Below are 19,108 nucleotides of genomic sequence, written 5' to 3' on the forward strand. Positions count from 1 at the left end.
ATTCCAGTTGAGCTATTTCAAATCCTGAAAGATGATGCTGTGAAAGTGCTGCAATCAATATGCCAGCAAATTTGGAAAACTCAGCAGTGGCCACAGGACTGGAAAAGGTCAGTTTTCATTCCAATCCCAAAGAAAGGCAATGCCAAAGAATGCTCAAACTACCGCACAATTGCACTCATCTCACACGCTAGTAAAGGAATGCTCAAAATTCTCCAAGCCAGTCTTCAGCAATATGTGAACTGTGAACTTCCTGATGTTCAAGCTGGTTTTCGAAAAGGCAGAGGAACCAGAGATCAAATTGCCAACATGCGCTGGATCATGGAAAAAGCAAGAGAGTTCCAGAAAAACATCTATTTCTGCTTTATTGACTATGCCAAAGCCTTTGACTGTGTGGATCACAATAAACTGTGGAAAATTCTGAAAGAGATGGGAATACCAGACCACCTGATCTGCCTCTTGAGAAATTTGTATGCAGGTCAGGAAGCAACAGTTAGAACTGGACATGGACCAGCAGACTGGTTCCACATAGGAAAAGGAGTACGTCAGGGCTGTATATTGTCACCCTGTTTATTTAACTTCTATGCAGAGTACATCATGAGAAATGCTGGACTGGAAGAAACACAAGCTGGAATCAAGATTGCGGGGAGAAATATCAATAACCTCAGATATGCAGATGACATCACCCTTATGGCAGAAAGTGAAGAGGAACTCAAAAGCCTCTCGATGAAAGTGAAAGTGGAGAGTGAAAAAGTTGGCTTAAAGCTCAACATTCAGAAAACGAAGATCATGGCATCCAGTCCCACCACTTCATGGGAAATAGATGGGGAAACAGTGGAAACAGTGTCAGACTTTATTTTTCTGGGCTCCAAAATCACTGCAGATGGTGACTGCAGCCATGAAATTAAAAGACGCTTACTCCTTGGAAGGAAAGTTATGACCAACCTAGATAGCATATTCAAAAGCAGAGACATTACTTTGCCAACAAAGGTTCGTCTAGTCAAGGCTATGGTTTTTCCTGTGGTCATGTATGGATGTGAGAGTTGGACTGTGAAGAAGGCTGAGCGCCAAAGAACTGATGCTTTTGAACTGTGGTGTTGGAGAAGACTCTTGAGAGTCCCTTGGACTGCAAGGAGATCCAACCAGTGCATTCTGAAGGAGATCAGCCCTGGGATTTCTTTGGAAGGAATGATGCTAAAGCTGAAACTCCAGTACTTTGGCCACCTCATGCGAAGAGTTGACTCATTGGAAAAGACTCTGATGCTGGGAGGGATTGGGGGCAGGAGGAGAAGGGGATGACAGAGAATGAGATGGCTGGATGGCATCACTGACTCGATGGACGTGAGTCTGAGTGAGCTCCGGGGGTTGGTGATGGACAGGGAGGCCTGGCGTGCTGCGATTCATGGGGTCGCAAAGAGTTGGACATGACTGAGCAACTGATCTGATCTGATCTGATCTGATAGTTCCAAACCCGAAGGAGACCCAGTGAGCTTGGTTCCTGGGATCAGAAATGAGCCAGGGCATTTAGAACAAATATGAAGTAGCAGTAGGTGCTGCCCTCTAGGCAGGGCTGCCCACTAGGCAGGGCCAGGTGCTGGGAGCAGGCTAATCCAGCAGTCCCAGTGAAAGAAAGACATCCTCACTGAGAACCTCCTTCTCAGCCTTCTCAGAGTCAGTCACACACAGACTTGAGGTGGATCCAAACAATGAGCCTGGTAATGGAAAGACCTTGCCATTTCTGTAGATGCATGAAGGGTGTGAGTAATGAACTTCCCAACTCAAATCCTCCTTCTGAATTTGATCAACCTGACAGCAAGGAGTTGCTCAGGTACTGCTTGGTTTTCTGCACAGCATCTTGTCCATAAATATGTATTTGATCATGTCTGATACAAGAAGTATTAGAGAAGAACAAATTAAATTTTCCAGTGACATTGCTCTAGTCTTCTGCTTATCATGGGAAGTGTATTTTTAATGGCTGGCATCATCCATGGTATCATCCTGATATGCTAAATTTTCTGATTCAATCATTCTCTTAAACACTGTGAAAGGATTTCCTTGGTGGCACAGTGGATAAGAATCTACTTGTAAATGCTGGAGACACCCATTCAATACCTAGTCCGGGAAGATCCCACATACCACAGAGCAACTAAATCGTGTGCCACAACTACAGAGCCTGAGCTCTAGAGCCCCAGAGCCACAACTACCAAGCCCATGCACCGCACCTACAGAAGCCTGTGTGCCTAGAGCCCGTGCTCTGCAACAAGAGAAGCCACCACAAGGAGAAGCCCGTGCATTTAGGACAATGTGAAGCAGAGGTAGACTACCACAATGAAGAGTAGCCCTCGCTCACGACAAGTAGAGAAAGCCCATGCACAGCAATGAAGACCCAGTGCAGCCAAAAATAAACTTTAAAAAATTGTGAAAATGCTGTATGAGCTGACCAACAGCAAACAAGTCATTGATAATTTTAAATGCTTAGGTATTTAAGGAAAGTAAAGAAAATAGCAAGAGGGCCATTCTGGTAGTAAGGGCATGGGGATAACATCTTGAATAATAAACACCCTCTTGAGTAAATATATAGCTATTAAAGGGGTTCAGTGAAAAAGATCACATCTATTCTCATCCAAGTTATCATAGCCCTCATGTTGTCTCATGTTGCTAACTATATTGTTTTACTTTTTCTTAAAATGTAGTAATTTCAAATTAAATATGTCTTTCTTAGACTTGATGAAGAGAGATTGTTTCCTTTGGAAACATAATATTTTTATTCCTTAGCATTAATGAGTGAGTTCAGACTCCCATCTTTTTAACTCTTTAAAATAATACGTCAAAAAGGGAACCTTCCCCTTGAAAGGATAACTCTCCCGTGTCCCAAAACAGCTTGTCCTGGGAACAGTTTTAAAAATGCTGCTTGAACTTTGAGCCTCTTTGGCCCCGGTTACCCCAAAAGGGAAGTTTCCCTTTAAACAACAATGCTGTTACGAACATAGTTTCGATGTCATAATTGCCATTTACATCCCTGCCTGAATCACTGGGTGTTGAGGTCTGACGTCAGGTTACCTTCAAGTGCTCAGCAAGTCTTCACTGAGCACCTGCAGTGAACTCAGTGCTGCTCTAGGAGCTATTCCTTCATTGTATTCACGGCATTTATTGAGCACCTTTGCTCTGCTGGACACTGGAACAGGATATCAAAAGGATGGGCCCTGTGTTCAAAGAGCCCAGCGTCCAGGTAAGGAGATAGCTGAGGAACAAATTACCGTGCGGCAATCTGAGAAGTCTTGTACTAGAGGTGAGTGCCCAGGGAGGTCTAAGAGAGAGTAATTGCTGTGATGCTGGGGAAGAGGAACTTTTCAGAGAGCAGATGATGCTTGACCACAGGTCTGGAACAATGAGTGAAATTTTGCTAAAGAAAACAAGAGTTAGGTGAGAATGAAGGGGAAATAAATTTGGGTAGATAAGGTGATTGTAGGAAGATTTGAAAACCAGTGGGGAGAATTTGGACCTGAATTGATTGACAATAGGAAGCAAGCAACTGTAGGTTGAGGAGCAGAAAGATGACTTAACAAGTGACTGTTTAAGGAAAATTTGGAAAATTCACCAGATTTGATGTTCTGGAGACAGAGGGTGGCCTGGAGGTAGCCGGGTAGTTCTTGCAAATGCCAGTCAATTGGAAGGTGGAAAAACCTGGAATGGGGTGATAACAGAAGGAACAGAGAGAAAAAGAAGGTGTGCCAGTGGAAAGGGACAGTGCTGGGCTCAAGGTAGATGACAAATGTCCACTGAAACAAAGATGGAATATTTAATGAATAACTATGACTCTAAAAATTTGAACCAAAGGGACAAAAAGAGTGATTTATTATTTTATTGACAGGAATGAGATAGAGAGGAAGTGAATTCAAAGAAAAGGAGATTTTAAAAAATTTATTTATTTTTTAATTGAAGGATAATTGCTTTACAGAATTTTTTTGTTTTCTGTAAAACCATTAACTCCTGCAGGGTAGACTTTTGCCTCCTCCTGAACACAGGACTCAGTATGTAACAATTTACCAATAAGTGTTGACGGGAAGTTAGTAATGCAAGTAAATGGGGGGCACGAGGGCGTGGCTTTCAGCATCTCCCGTGTCCTAAGATGGCTTGTCTGGGAGCTACTGCTCCAAGTGCTGCCCGGGTTGTTAACCTCATTGGCCTCAGTTTCCTCCTCTGAAGAACGTGGGACTTGACTGGTAGCTAACACCCTTCCAGTGTTAAGAATCAGTGACTGTTCTTTTTGCTGGTATATTTTTTCTCAGAAAGCAATTCAAAAAATGAACCCCAACTCATCAGATCCACCCCTTCTCTCTGAAGTGAGCAGAGGAAACTGGTGTAAGAGGTACAGAATCGAAAGGGCCAGCGAGCTGAAGGGCTGTTTCTCACTGTTTGAAGGATCCCATTGCCAAAAATGGAAGTGGCGTTTCGAGTGTGTTTTTGCCATGTCCCCTGGACTTAAATGGAACTAAATTCTCTTGCAAAGATGGAAAGGAGAGGGGAGAAAAGGAGGGGGTGCCTGGGCCGGGAGCTGGCTGCTAAGCTATGCACTGGAGGTCCAAGTTCAAAAATGCTTGCAGGAAAGCTCCAGTTCAATTTTTTTTCTCCGTACACAATGACACCGTTGTGTGTCCAGAAGCTGGGAGGAGGCAGCTGGGTTTCTAGAGCTCAGTGGCCAGCATCCTTTTTTATTCTTTTTTGATTCTCCTCTTTTAAAGACACCCCACAGGACACGTTGATCTGGAGAGAAAATGCTAGTCAGTCCCATATCCTAAAGTCTAGAAAACAAGAAACATATCCTGAGCGGGACCTGCCAGCTCTCATTAGCATGAGGCTTCAGTGAATATGTGAATAATGACTTTCAGTAAAACAAGGAACATGAAACACTCTACCTTCACCTGAACATGTGCCCTGCCTCTGATGACCACTTTAGGTGGGTGAGCTCCTGCAGTGCTGGGTCCTTCTGCTGTGTTAGCTTAATTTTGTAAACTACCCTGTACAGGAATGTGTTGAATAAATGCCCATCTGATTTCAAAAGTCCAGAGGTATTTCTGTGCCTACTGCTTTATAGGATCTAATCAGATGTTTCCTGAAATGGGATCTGACCCTTTCTTTGGCGAAAAATTTCTAAAATGATAAATTATTTATTCTGCTAAACCTTTGTAGTTTTTATGTGATTTCTCTTCAAATAGATGAACTTTAAGGAATTCACATTATAGGAAATTGGGGCTTAGAGATGAGGGTAGTAGAATACAATGACACGCAGGATAATAATAGTTGACATTCCATGCTGTGCCAGGCACTGGTGTGGGTCTTTACAAATTTAATTCATTTAATCCTTGAAATGATTCTATAAAATAGATATTATTATCTTTGTCACTTTTAAAAATGAGGAAGCCATGACACAGAAAGGTTAAATCATGAAGCTGATAGGTAACTGAGCCAGGCTCCCAAACGCAGTCCTTAGAGCTGGAAGTGAAAGTGAAAGTCGCTCGGTCGTGTCCGACTCTGTGACCCCATGGACTATATAGTCCATGGGATTTTCCAGGCCGGAATACTGGAGTGGGTAGCCTTTCTCTTCTCCAAGGGGATCTTCCCAACCCAGGGATTTAACCCAGGTCTCCCACATTGCAGGCGGATTCTTTACCAGCTGAGCCACAAGGGAAGCCCCCTTAGAGCTGGACATTACACTGATTTCCTGTGAGCAGTGTGTTTCCCTAATGTACATGCCTCTTGGTTTCCTGACAGCTATGTTGTATTTTTGTTCTAGTTACAGGGCTAGACTACTCATTGTCTTTATACTCTGGTTCCCCAACATAAGATGAACAGAAAATCATGGGAGAGTAAATAGGGGTGGAGAGGAAGGGAAGAAGTCATGGTATCAAGGCTACACATGCTGTTACACACACACACATACTCACAAACACACACATACACACTCGCAATAAAGTTTATTTATTTTATCCTCACATCACTCATGTGCTCTCAAATGCTCCCTTCCTGCCAGGTTTTACATAGCATTTCCCTGAGGGCTCAGTCCTTCCCACTCCAGGTCATGGGGAGGGGTGGGAAGGAGATGACTTCCTTTCTAAGGGTCTGCCACAGACACACTTCTAAGATTTGATCAATAAGAATAGCAACTGTGAAAGCCAAACCTCTCTGAGTGAGAGAGTGCCATCACCAGCTCTCTGATCACAGAAGGAAGCCAGCCCTGCCATTGAGGAACTCAGCATTGACAAAAGCAAACCTCAGTTCTGATATGTCATCCCCACACCCCAAGACTGTCATCTTGGGACATATTCTGTGGAATGTGGTTGTATACTCTATAGGTTTGTTTTTTTTTTTTATTGGAAGAGAATTGCTTTACAATGCTGTGCTGGTTTCTGCCATACATCATCATGAGTCAGCCACAGGTATACATATGTCTCCTCCCTCTTGAAACACCCCTCATCTCCTTCGCCACCCCACCCCTCTAGGTTGTCACAGAACCCAGGGTTGAACTCCCTGTGTCGCACAGCAAACTCCCACTTGCTATCTGTTTTACATATGGAAATATATACGTTTCCATGCTATTCTCTCTTGTACCCTGGATTTAAAAACAACTTCAACTCTTGCAACCATTCTGTGGGACAATATGCTGTCATTACAACAAATGAGATTGTATTAATACTGAAAGTTACTCTTGGTGTGTTCAGTAGGTGAAATAAGCTTGCAGGACAATATGCATGGTATACTCTATGTAACAAAGATAAAAACATACACATAATAACAATAATAAAAATGCTTATTATACACAAGGCATTGTTCAAAGTGCTTTACATTTATTAACTTAATCTTTCAAATATTCCTATAAAATGGATACTAATATTAGCTCAATTTTATATGAAGAAATCTAAGTATGGAGAAGTTAAGTAACTTGTTCAAGGTTGCTCAGCTAAGTGTCAAAGTCAGAATTCAAACCCAGGCATCCTGGCTCCAGAGTGTCTACTGTTAACCAGAATGCAATACTCTAAATGCCTTGGAAACAGAGAACATTTCTAGACAAATACATAGCAAAGTGTTAACAATGGTTAGCAAAGATGTGGAAATCTGGGGTTGGATGAGGGACAGGAGAGGAAATTTTATTTTTATAATACACACAGCTGTACTTTGGGGCATTACTCTTACACTGTCCAATTAATTACAGTTTAAAAAACCTCTAAGAGCTGCAGACAACCACTGAATTTGAAGTAGCCTAGTCAAGAGAAAGCGGGCTTCCCTGGTAGCTCAGTGGTGAAGAATCTGCCTGCAGCGTAGGAGGGGCACGTTTGATTCCTGGGTCTGCAAGATCCCATAGAGAAAGAAATGGCAACCCATTCCAGTGTTTTGGCCTGGGAAATCCCCTAGACAGAGGAGCCTGGTGGGCTACAGTCCATGGAGTTGCAAAGAGTTGGACATGACTTAACAACTAAACAACAACAATATCGAGAGAAGAGATTAAGAAGATTCTGTTTTTAGAGGAGAGAATGGGAACTGCACTGGATTTATAAGTAAAAAGGAAAGAGTATGGATGTGACTTAAAGAGAAGGGGGGATGTGAGATACATGGAGAAGTCAAGTTTGTAGAGACAGAAAGTGTTGTGGTGGTCACCAGGGGCTAAGGGGAGAGGGAATCAGGAGCTGTTGCTTAGCAGGTATAGAGTTTCCATCTTACAAGATGAAAAGTTCTGGAGATGGGTGATGGCATGGTTGCCCAGCAATGTGAATGTATTTAACACTATTGACCTGTGCACTTGAAAACGGTAATGCACTTAAGATGGTAAATTTTATGTTAAGAGTATTTTACTACAGTAAAAAATATTTAAGAGCAGAAAAGAGAAAAAAGGGAGAAAGATGACTGGGGAGCCAGTAGAAGCAACAAAGAAGGCAAGGAGTTGAGATCGGTGCATGGAGGTGTGATGAGAACCCTGTTGACTAATGAGCCACACTTATATATAAGGCCTCAACAGAGGGGAAAACCTGTCATCTCCATGTACAGAAATGAAATATTTTACACATTTTTTAAGTTAACCAGTAATTGTCCTTTTGGTGGATGGCTGGAGAGTCCCGTGGAGAATTCCAACACATAACACAGTTGTTTCTACCCTGAGATCGAGTGTTGTGGTTTAAAGGAAAGATTGCTGTTTTAAAGCAGGAGTGGGCTCTCAGTCTCTGAAAAATTCGAAAACAGACTGATCCAAAAACAGACGGATAAACAGGGCCGCCTGCAACCACGGCAGCCTGAGAGGGATGGGATCAGGTTTCAGCTGCTGGGACACCTTGCTGGCCTGGAGACAAGCCTCTGTGAGGTGGCCGTGTTCCAACAGATCCCAGCAGCTCCTTTGCCAGGCCTGCTATTAGCTCCTCCACGTTTTCTCTTGAGCTCAAGCCAAGGTCTCTGGAGGAAGAAGCATGCAGTTGCCTTTCATATCAGGCCTTCATGATACACAGTGGACAGGTGGTGCTCAGCCCTGAGTGACTCCCAGGGCCGGGTGTTGGGAGCACTTTTGTGTCTGCAAAAGCTACCCTCTAAAGAACTGGGCTTCCCTGGTGGCTCAGAGGTAATGACCTGCCTGCCAATGCAGGAGATGCAGGTTCGATCCTGTGTTGGGAAGATCCCCTGGAGAAGGAAATGGCAAGCCACTCCAATATTCTTGCCTGGAAAATCCCATGGACAGAAGAGCCCGGCAGGCTACAGTCCATGGGGTTGCAAAACACCTGGACACGACTTAGGGACTAAACAACAACAAAGAACTCTTCAGTCAAAGCCAAAATAGCCATTCTCACTTGAGAATTTGAGATGCTGATGTTTCTGACAATTTTGGAGTACAGTACATGAGACTTTGTTTCTTTTTTTCCCCTCCTAAAAAAAGTGTTTAGGACTGGATTGGATGGATTCCATCTTAGAGTATGACATATACTCTTTCATCGTGACAAGTAAGAAGAGGTCCCACCTTTCTATCTTCTTCCTATGATCATTGTTTCATCCTCAGATAGCTAGCATAACTTGAATTATAGCTATATTTACTAAGTGAATATGATGTGCCAGAAATCATACTTGAACATTTCTCACAACAAAATGCTGCAATAGAGAGTATTGCATCATTTTACAAGTGGCTGCAACTGATCTTCAGAGACGTTAGGAGTCTTACTGGGAAGCCACTCAGTTGTGGCAGAGGTGGGATTTGAACCTAGATCTGTTCAACTCCAAAGATGGTAACCTCATATATTAACCATACACGTTATACAATATGCTAGATTGCCCTTTCACATGCAAATAGGAACTATGTGTTTCCTTTTTTTAATAGGAGGATAATTACTTTGCAATGTTTGTTTCTGCTGTACAGCAATGTGAATTGGCTGTTAAGTATATATATATTCCCTCCCTCTTAAGCTTCCCTCCCCGCCCCATCCCACCCCTCTAGGTCATCACAGAGCACTGAGTAGACGTAGAAAACGGACTTGTGCACACAGCAGGGGAAGGAAAGGGTGGGATGAACTGAGAGAGTTCACTAACATATGTATATAACATATATATAACACTAACATATATATACCACCACGTGTAAAATAGCTAGTTTCTGGGAAGCTGCGGTTATACACGGGAACTATATTTTTAATCAAGTAGCTCCTTAATAAATAAGTGGTCAGAGCTGCAGCATAAATGCAGAGTTGTACCTTGCCTGACACCTCAGATTCTCCTCTGCCTTACTATGTGGGAATGGCACTTGCACATGGAAACTTTGGAAGCTATATTTACTCAGCTACTAAATACCCTGAGGCCCTAGAAGAGGATATCCCCGTGTATCCCCGTGCATGCATGCGTGCTCATGCTCATTCGTGTCTGTTTGCGACCCCCATGGACTATAGCCCACTCTGTCCTTGGAATTCTCCAGGCAAGAATACTGAAGTGGGTAGCCCCTTTTCCAGGGGATCTTCCCAACCCAGGGATTGAACTTGGGTCTCCTGCATTGCAGGAAGATTCTTTAAGATCTGAGCCACCAGGGAAGTACATGATCTTAATGATTATTTATGCTACTTGAATTCAGGTTTTCAATCTTTACGCAAGCTACTGAGTGCCTTTACAAAGGCAACTTGGGAGCATTCTGTTAAAGAGGTGATTTTCTAAAGCTGGTTGACCTTTATAAGACCAAACTCTGCAATGGATGGAATTTTTATTATGTATGGAAATATGTTTTCAAAGATAGCATTTTTATACTTCCCCCACCCCACAACCCATATAAAAATACATAATAGACTTTTGATCACAGACAAGATGGAGTGAAAGGAAGCAGATTTAGCTTCCTGCCAGAAATGAGTAATAAATCAAACAAAATATATGAAACAACAATATCTGAACACTGGATATCAAGCTGTGAAGACAGTGGTCCCTGAGAGAAGGAAAATGAATGAAGTTAGCTCCACAGTTACTCCCAGCTTACTTCTGGGAGAGTGTCTAGGTTTCAAAGCAGGGAGGAGAAATCCAGGCAGAGCCTGACAATTGAGGAGACAGAGGTGGAGAGCCTAGGGAGGACAAGGTGGCTAGAATCTGCAGAAGAGAGCCGGGAGGGAACCAGAGAGAGCTTCACAGAGAGAAGCCCCTGCTCACTGCAACTAGAGAAAAGCCTATGCAAAGCAATGAAGACACAGTGAAGCCAAAAATGCTTTTGTTCAATAGTTCAGTCATATCTGACTCTTTGCAAACCCATGGACTGCAGCATGCCAGGCTTCCCTGTCCTTCACCGTCTCCTGGAGCTTGCTCAAACTCATGTCCATCGAGTCGGTGATGCCATCCAACCATCTCATCCTCTGTCATCCCCTTCTCCTCCTGCCCTCAAGCTTCCCCAGCATCAGGATCTTCCAATGAGTCAGCTCTTCACAGCAGGTGGCCAAAGTATTGTAGCTTCAACTTCAGCATCAGTCCTTCCAAAGAATATTCAGGGCTTATTTCCTTTAGGAAAATAAAGCAGACTGGTTTAGTCTCTAGGAGACTTCAAGGAGACTGTTTTGATCTCCTTGGAGTCCAAGGGACTCCCAAGAGTCTTTTCCAACACCACAATTCAAAAGCATCAATTCTCTGGTGCTCATCTTTCTTTATGGTCCAACTCTCACATCCATACATGACTACTGGAAAAACCATAGCTTTGACTAGACAGACCTTTGTCGGCAAAGTGATGTCTCTGCTCTTTATACACTGTTTAGGTTTGTCATAGCTTTTCTTCCAAGGAGCAAGCGTCTTTTAATTTCATGGCTGCAGTCACTGTCCAAAGTGTTTTTGGAGCCCAAGAAAATAAAGTCTGTCACTGCTTCCACTGTTTCCCCATCTATTTGTCATGAAGTTATAGCAAAAAGCCAAAAATAAAGTAAATGAAAAAATATTAAAAACAAAAAAGATAAATACACTGGATGAGATTAACGGATTAGATACCACAGTATAAAAGAGCAATAAACCTGAAGGTCTAGCAATAGAAATGATGCCAAATGAATCAGAGAGAAAGAAATTTAAAAAAATTTAAGAACATCAGTAAGTTGTACAACTTCAAGCAGCCCAATATACATGTAAATAGAGACTGTGAAGGAGAGAAGAGAGATAAACAGCAAAAACATTTAAAAAGTCATGGTTGAAAATTTCCAAACTTGCTGAATACTATAATGCCACAGGACCAAGAAGTTTAATGAACCCCATGCAAAACAATCATAAGTAATTACAGCAAAAAACAAATTGCTCAAAACCAGAGATAAAGATAAAATCTTAAAAGCTGCCAGAAAGGGAAAAAAAGAAGACACATTACATATTGAGCAACAAAGAATGAAAGAAGATGAATGTCAGGAACAATAAGACACAAGACCACGGAGCAAAATCTTTGAAATGCAGGAAAAAAAATCTGTCAAAACCGTGTAAAAATGTTTTTAAAAAATAACTTGCAGATAATTCAAAAATAGCTTTTCCAGACATACAAAAACTGAAGGAATTCACAATCAGCAGACCTGCACAACCAGAAATGTTAAAGGAATTTCCACAGGGAGAAGAATGATACAAGACAGAAATCAAAGGAACAAAGGGTGGTAGAAATGGTAAATATAGATATAAAAAAACTTCTTTATTATTAAAAAGCTCTTTAAAATAATTGACTTTGGAAAGCAAAAATAATAGCAATGTATTGAAAGGTTTATAACATTTGCACAAGTAAAATGTATGGCAATAGCACAAAGGCCAGGGAGGGGAACATGGATATATAGTGTCTCTAGGTCATTATATGATGTGGTAAATGGTATAATATTATTTGAAGGTGGACTGTATTTTGCAAATCTTTTGTTATAAAATAATAAAACAAAGAGTTATGGCTAATAAGCCAACCAAGTATATTAAATGGAATCATTTAAATTATAATTCCAGTAACAGGACAAGGATGCCCCCTCTTATTATCCCTTTTCCACATTGTACTGGAGACGTGAAAACTGAAAGTCGTTCAGTCGTGTCTAACTCTTTGGGACCCCATGAACTATAGAGTCCATGGGATTCTCCAGGCCAGAATACTGGAGTGGGTAGCCTTTCCCTTCTCCAGGGGATCTTCCCAACCGAGGATTCAAATCCAGGCCTCCCACATTGCGGGCAGATTCTTTACCAGCTGAGCCACAAGGGAAGCCCATCCTAGCTAATGCAATAAGACAAAAGGAAATAAAAAGTATTCAGACTGGGAAGGAAGAAATAAAACTGTCAGTTTTTGAAGATAAAATGATAATCTATGTAAAAAATTCCAAAGAATCAACAAAAAGCTCCTGGAATTAAAATACAATTATTGCAAGGTTGCAAGATACAAAGTCAATATACAAAGCTCAGTTGTTTCTCTCTATATTAGTAATAATCTTAATTTGAAAAAGAAAACACAATATTATTTACATTAGCACCCTAAAAAATTAAATTCTTGAGAATAAATCTAACAAAAATATTTATGTGATTTATGTGAGGAAAACGATAAAGCTCTGATGAAAGACATAAAAAAGGAGATAAATTAGTGAAAAAATATTTCATGTTGATGGATAGGGAGACTCAATATTGTCAAGATATCAGTTCTTCTGTCCAGAGTTGTAGACTCAAAATGATCCCAATCAAAATCTCATCAAGTTATTTTGTCAACAACCTAAAGTTTATGTGGAAGTGCAAAAGATCCGGAATAGCCAACATGACATTGAAAGAGAAGAACAAAGTTGGAAGACTGATACTACGTGAAATTGCTATATAGTTACAGTAATTGAGACGGCACAGTATTGGCAAAAGAACAAATGAATAGATCAATGGAACGGGATAGAGAGCCAAGAAAAAGACCTACAAAAATATAGTCAACTGATCTTTGACAAAGGAGCAAAGGCAATACAATGGAGAAAAGACAATCATTTCAGCAAGTGGTGCTAGAACAACTGGACATCCACATGCAAAAAGTATCTAGCACAGACCATGTGCCCTTCACAAAAATTAACTCAAAGTGGATCATAGACCTCAGTGTAAAATGCAAAATTATGAGATTTCCAGAAGATGCCATAGGAGGAAATCTAGATGATGACCTTGGGTATGGTGATGAGTTTTTAGATACAGCAGCAAAGGCACAACTATGAAAGAAAGAATCCGTAAGCTAAGCCTTGTTAAACCGAAAACAGTCTGCTCTGCTGAAGACACTGTCAAGAGAATGAGAAGACAAACCAGAGTGTGGGAGAAACTATTTGCAAAAGATGTATCTGGTAAAGAACTGTTAATCAGAATATACAAACAAACTCAAAATGCAGCAATAAGAAAATGAAAAATCAGATTAAAAAAGGGCAAAAGACAACTCACTGAAGAAAATATGCAGATTTTCAAATAAGGACATGAAAATACGCTCTATGTCATACATCACTGAGGAAATGCCAGTTAAAACAACAGTGAAGCACTACTACACGTATAGTAAATGGCCAAAATCTAGAGCACGGACAACACCAGATGCTGGTGATTGGTGCGGATGCAAAAGTGCACTGTCTCTGAAAGACAGTCTGGCAGGCTCTTGTAAAACTAAACATACTTTTATCATGTGATCTGATATTGTGCTCCTTAGTGTTTACCCAGACGAGTTGGAAAACATGTCTATGCAAAAACCTGCATTTGGATTTTTATGGCCGCATTATTCATATTGCCAAAACATGGAAGCAACCAAGAGGACTTTCAGTAGGTGACTGGACAAATAAACTGTGATACATCCAGACAATGGAGTATTACTTGGCACTAAAAATAAATGAGCTATCAAACCATGAAAAGAAGGAACATGAAAGACATAAAACTAAGTGAAAACAGCCAATCTGAAAAGACCACATACTGCATAATTCTAACTATATCACATCCTGGAAAAGGCAAAACTGTGGAGATGGTAAAAATAATCAGTGGTTGTCAGGGGTTGGCAGGTGGGATTAATAGATGGAACAGTAAGGATTTTTAGAGCAGTGAAACTATTTTGTATAATATTATAAGAGTAGATATATATTGTTATACATTTGTTAAAACCCACTGAATGTACAACACCAAGAGGGAAAAGCAAAATATGACCTTTAGGTGATAATTGTGTGTCAATGTAGGTTCTTAAGTTGTAACAAATTGTAACAAAAAAGCCCCACACTGTGGTGGTTGGTAGTGGTGGAGGCTGTGTGTGCCGTGGGGCAGGGGGTATTTGTGAACTTTGTACTTTGCTCTGTTCTTTCTATGAACTTAATACTGCTCTATAAAGTAGCTTATTTTTAAGAAATCTTCTTTAAAAATAGTCCAAAAGAAGACACAGAAAGAGGAAACAAGGAACAAAGAACAATGGAACAAATAGAAAACATATAACAAGATGGCAGATTTGAATCTAACCACATCAATAATTACATTAAATGTTAATTAAAAGGCACAGATTATCAGTTTATGTACAAAAGCAAGAATGAACTACATATTGCCTCCAAAGAAATCCACTTTAAATATAAAGATAAAAATAGAACAAAATTAACAAGATGGAAAATAATACAACATGGAAACACTAATCAAAGGAAATCTGGATAGACTCTATTAATATCAAACAAAGTAGATTTCAGAGCAAAGAATATAACTAGGGGTAAAGAGAGTTATTTCATAGTGATAAAAGGGTCAATTCATCAAGAGGACACAGTAATCCTAAACATCTACGCATTTAATAATAGAGCTTTAAAATACTTAAACAAAACTGATAGAACTGAGAGAGGAAACAGACAAATCCAAAATTATAGCTGGAATTTTAACACCCCTCACTCAATAATTATTAGAACAAATAGAAAGTCAGCAAGTATACAGAAAAGCTGAATAACAACCATTAATTAACTAAGCCTAATGGGCATTTATAGAACTATCCATGCAACAACAGTAGAATGTATACTCTTTCCAAGTACACATAGAACATTTACCACAGAAACATAAATCCTGAAAAAACTGAAAAGGGCTTAAATCCTACAAACATTTTCCTGACCACATGGAATTAAGTTAGAAATAAATGATAGAAAGATATTAGGAAGATCCCCAAACATTTAGATATTAACACACTTCTAAATAATTTATAAGTCACAGAAGAAATCAGAAGGTAAATTAAAAGGTATATTGAAATGAATGATAAAAATATAATATCAAAATTTGTAGACACAGCTAAAGCAGTGTTTAAAAAGAAATTTATAGAAGTAAGCATCTCTATTACAAAAAAAGAAAGGTCTCAAATCAATGAGACCTGAAGAAACTAGAAAAAGATGAGTAAATTAAACCCAAAGCAAGCAGAAGAAAGAAAATAATAAAGATAACAGCAGAAAGCAATGAAGGAGAAAACAAAAATAATAGAGACAATCAAACAAAAGCTGACTCTTTAAACATATCAATAAAATTGACAGACCTCTAGCTTAACTAATCAAGAAAAAAAGAGAAAACAAAATTACCAATGTGGGGACACATTACCACAGGTCCCACACACATTAAAAGTATTTGTTATTGTTGCTCAGTTGCTGAGTTGTATCCAACTCTTTGCAACTCCATGGACTGCAGCATGCCAGGTTTCCCTGCCCTTCACTATCTCTTGTAGTTGCTCTAATTCATGCCCATTGAGTCTGTGATGCTATCTAACCATCTCTTCCTCTGCCGCCTCCTTCTTTTGCCTTCAGTTTTTCCCAGCATCAGAGTCTTTTCCAATGAGCTGGTTCTTTGCATCAGGTAGCCAAAGTATTGGAGCTTCAGCTTCAGCATCAGTCCTTCCAATGAATATCCAGGGTTGAATTCCTTTAGGACTGACTGGTTTATCTGTGAATATTATTTATAGCCTTACTGATAAATTCAACAATTTAAGTAAAATTGTTTAAAATTTTTGAAAGACAAAGCTAAATAAGTTTAAATTCTAAACAATCTTCCTATAAGGGAAGCTCTGGGGCCAGATAACTTCATGAGCAAATCTTATCAAATATTTAAGGATGAAATATCATCAATTTAACCAAAGCTCTTTCAGCAAAATGAAGAGAATACTTCCCAAACGAGTCTATGAAACTGGTGCTGTTTTGATACTGAAATCAGATTTGCCGTATAGGAAAACTATATACTGATACCCTTCATGAAATTAATGCAAAAATTCTTAAAATTTTAGTAAATTGAATCTAACAGCATAGCATATATGATGCCCAGTGGGATTTATCCTAGAGCCCAATCTATAATTCAAAACCAAATTTTTAATTCCTATATTAACAGACTAAGAAATAAAAAGAAATCATATTATGTCAATAGATGCATAAAAAATATTTGACAAAGGCCTAATATCACTGACATAAATTCTTAGTAAAATAGGGACAGAAGGGAACGTCCTTAATCTGATTAAGCACCTATGAGAAACCTACAAAAATATCACATTGGAAGGCTAAAGTCTTGCTCCTAAGATCAGAAAAAAGGCAAAATGGCCACCGCCACTGTTTCTATCCAACATTGTAAAGGAGGTCCTAGCCAGCAGAATAAGGCAAGGAAAGAAAGAACAGATATTCTGCTTGGAAAATGAGTAAATTATCTTTATTTGCAGATGACATGATTGTCTATATAGAAAATCTTATGTAAGTTCAATATGCAAAAATTAATTGTACTTCTTTACTCTGGTAGTGAACAATTAGAAAATTGAATTTAAAAGCAATACCATTTGTAACAGTAATAGCAACGAACAATACTTAAGGATAAAACTAACAAAAAAATATGCAAAATTTGAATACTGAAAGCCAGATCATTGCTGAAAGAAATTAAAGAAGGCCTAATAAAATGGATACATTGTCTTCAGATACTGTATTTTAAGGCTCTGTGTTGTTGAGAGGGCAGTTCTCTCTCCCAAACTGATCTCTCAAATTCAACACAATCTCAATCAAATTCCCAGAGACTTTTTGGAAGAAACTGAAAAACTAATTTTAAAATGTGTATGAAAATCCAAAAGACTTAGACTACTCAAAACAACTTTGAAAGAGAAGAACTAAGTTGGGGTACTAATACTACTTAATTTCAAGACTGACTATAAAACACAACAATTAAGATGATATCATGCTGCTGCTGCTGCTGCTGCTAAGTCGCTTCAGTTGTGTCCGACTCTGTGCGACTGCATAGATGGCAGCCCACCAGGCTCCCCCATCCCTGGGATTCTCCAGGCAAGAACACTGGAGTGGGTTGCCGTTTCCTTCTCCAATTCATGAAAGTGAAAAGTGAAAGTGAAGTTGCTCAGTCATGTCCAACTCTTAGCAACCCCATGGACTGCATGGTCAATTGATTTTCAAGAAAGATGCCAAGACAACTGAATGGGAGAAAGACCATCTTTTCAGCAAATGGTGCTGGAACAATTGGATAGCCATATGCAATAAATGGTGCTTCCCTGGTGGTTCAGACAGTGAAGAGTCTGCCTGCCTTCCCAACCCAGGGATCAAACCTGTGCCTCCGTTTGATCCCTGGGTTGGGAAGATCCCTTGGAGAAGGAAATGGCAACCCACTCCAGTATTCTTGCCTGGAAAATCCAATGGACAGAGGAGCCTGGTGGGCTACTATGGTCCATGGGGTCACAAAAGAATTGGACATGATTTAGCAACTAAACAACAATAACAAATGCAATAAGTAACCCTCAACCCTTACTTAACATCTTATACAAAAATCAACCTGAAATGGATCATAGACTTGAATATGAGGCTAAAACTATAAAATTTGTAGGAGAAAACACAGAGGAAAGTCTTGGTAGCCTTGGACCTGGCAAAGATTCCTTAAATATGATGCAAAAAGCACAAAAGACACAACCAAAAATAAGGAAACTGGGTATAAAAGTAAAAATAAATAATCAAAATTAAATCTTTTGTTCTTCCAAAGGCACTCTTTTTTTTTTTAAAGTAGAAGGGTTAGCTAAAGACTGAAGAAAGTATATGCAGAATATATGTCTGACAAAGGATTTGAAATTAAAATAAATAACTCTAACAACTCTATAAGAAGATTAGAAATCTAATTAAAAATAGAGACAAATGTCAAATAAGTATACGAAAAGATACTCAATCTCATTAGTCATTGTGTGCTTAGTCGCTCAGTTGTGTCTGACTCTTTGCGACCCCATGTAACCCCATATAACCCCATGTAATCCCTCATGGGGATTCTCCAGGCAAGAATACCAGTGGGTTGCCTTGACCTTAGTTTGACTTAGAGAAGAAGTGAAGTGAAATGAAGTGAAGTGAAGTGAAGCCTCTCAGTCGTGTCGGATTCTTTGTGACCCCATGGACTGTAGACTACCAGGCTCCTTCGTCCATGGGATTCTCCAGGCAGGAGTACTGGAGTGGGCTGCCATCTCCTTCTCCAGGGGATCTTCCCAACCCAGGGATCGAACCCAGGTCTCCCACATTGCAGACAAACTCTCTATCAATTGAGCCACCAGGGAAGTCTTCATTGGTCATTAGGGATAGACAAATCCAAACAATGATATACTACTGTGTAACCACTAGAATGGCCAAATTAAATCAACTGGCCATTCCAAGCACTGGCAAAAATTACTGGCATTCATTATTGGTGG

The 19,108-nt window shown here is 39.9% G+C and overlaps 1 protein-coding gene across 1 annotated transcript in view; it reads left to right on the forward strand.

Annotated features, from left to right (window-relative positions):
* The first annotated feature begins 3,054 nt into the window (after nucleotides 1–3,054).
* The window catches only part of ADORA3 (adenosine A3 receptor), a 58,357-nt gene continuing 42,303 nt past the window's right edge, over nucleotides 3,055–19,108 (forward strand). Inside the window, exon 1 of the mRNA XM_044944558.1 lies at nucleotides 3,055–3,226. The gene's annotated coding sequence lies outside the window, so the exon portion shown is untranslated. The remainder of the gene's footprint in view (nucleotides 3,227–19,108) is intronic.

This window comes from Bubalus bubalis, chromosome 6 (genome assembly GCF_019923935.1).
Source record: "Bubalus bubalis isolate 160015118507 breed Murrah chromosome 6, NDDB_SH_1, whole genome shotgun sequence".
Lineage (NCBI taxonomy): Eukaryota > Metazoa > Chordata > Mammalia > Artiodactyla > Bovidae > Bubalus > Bubalus bubalis.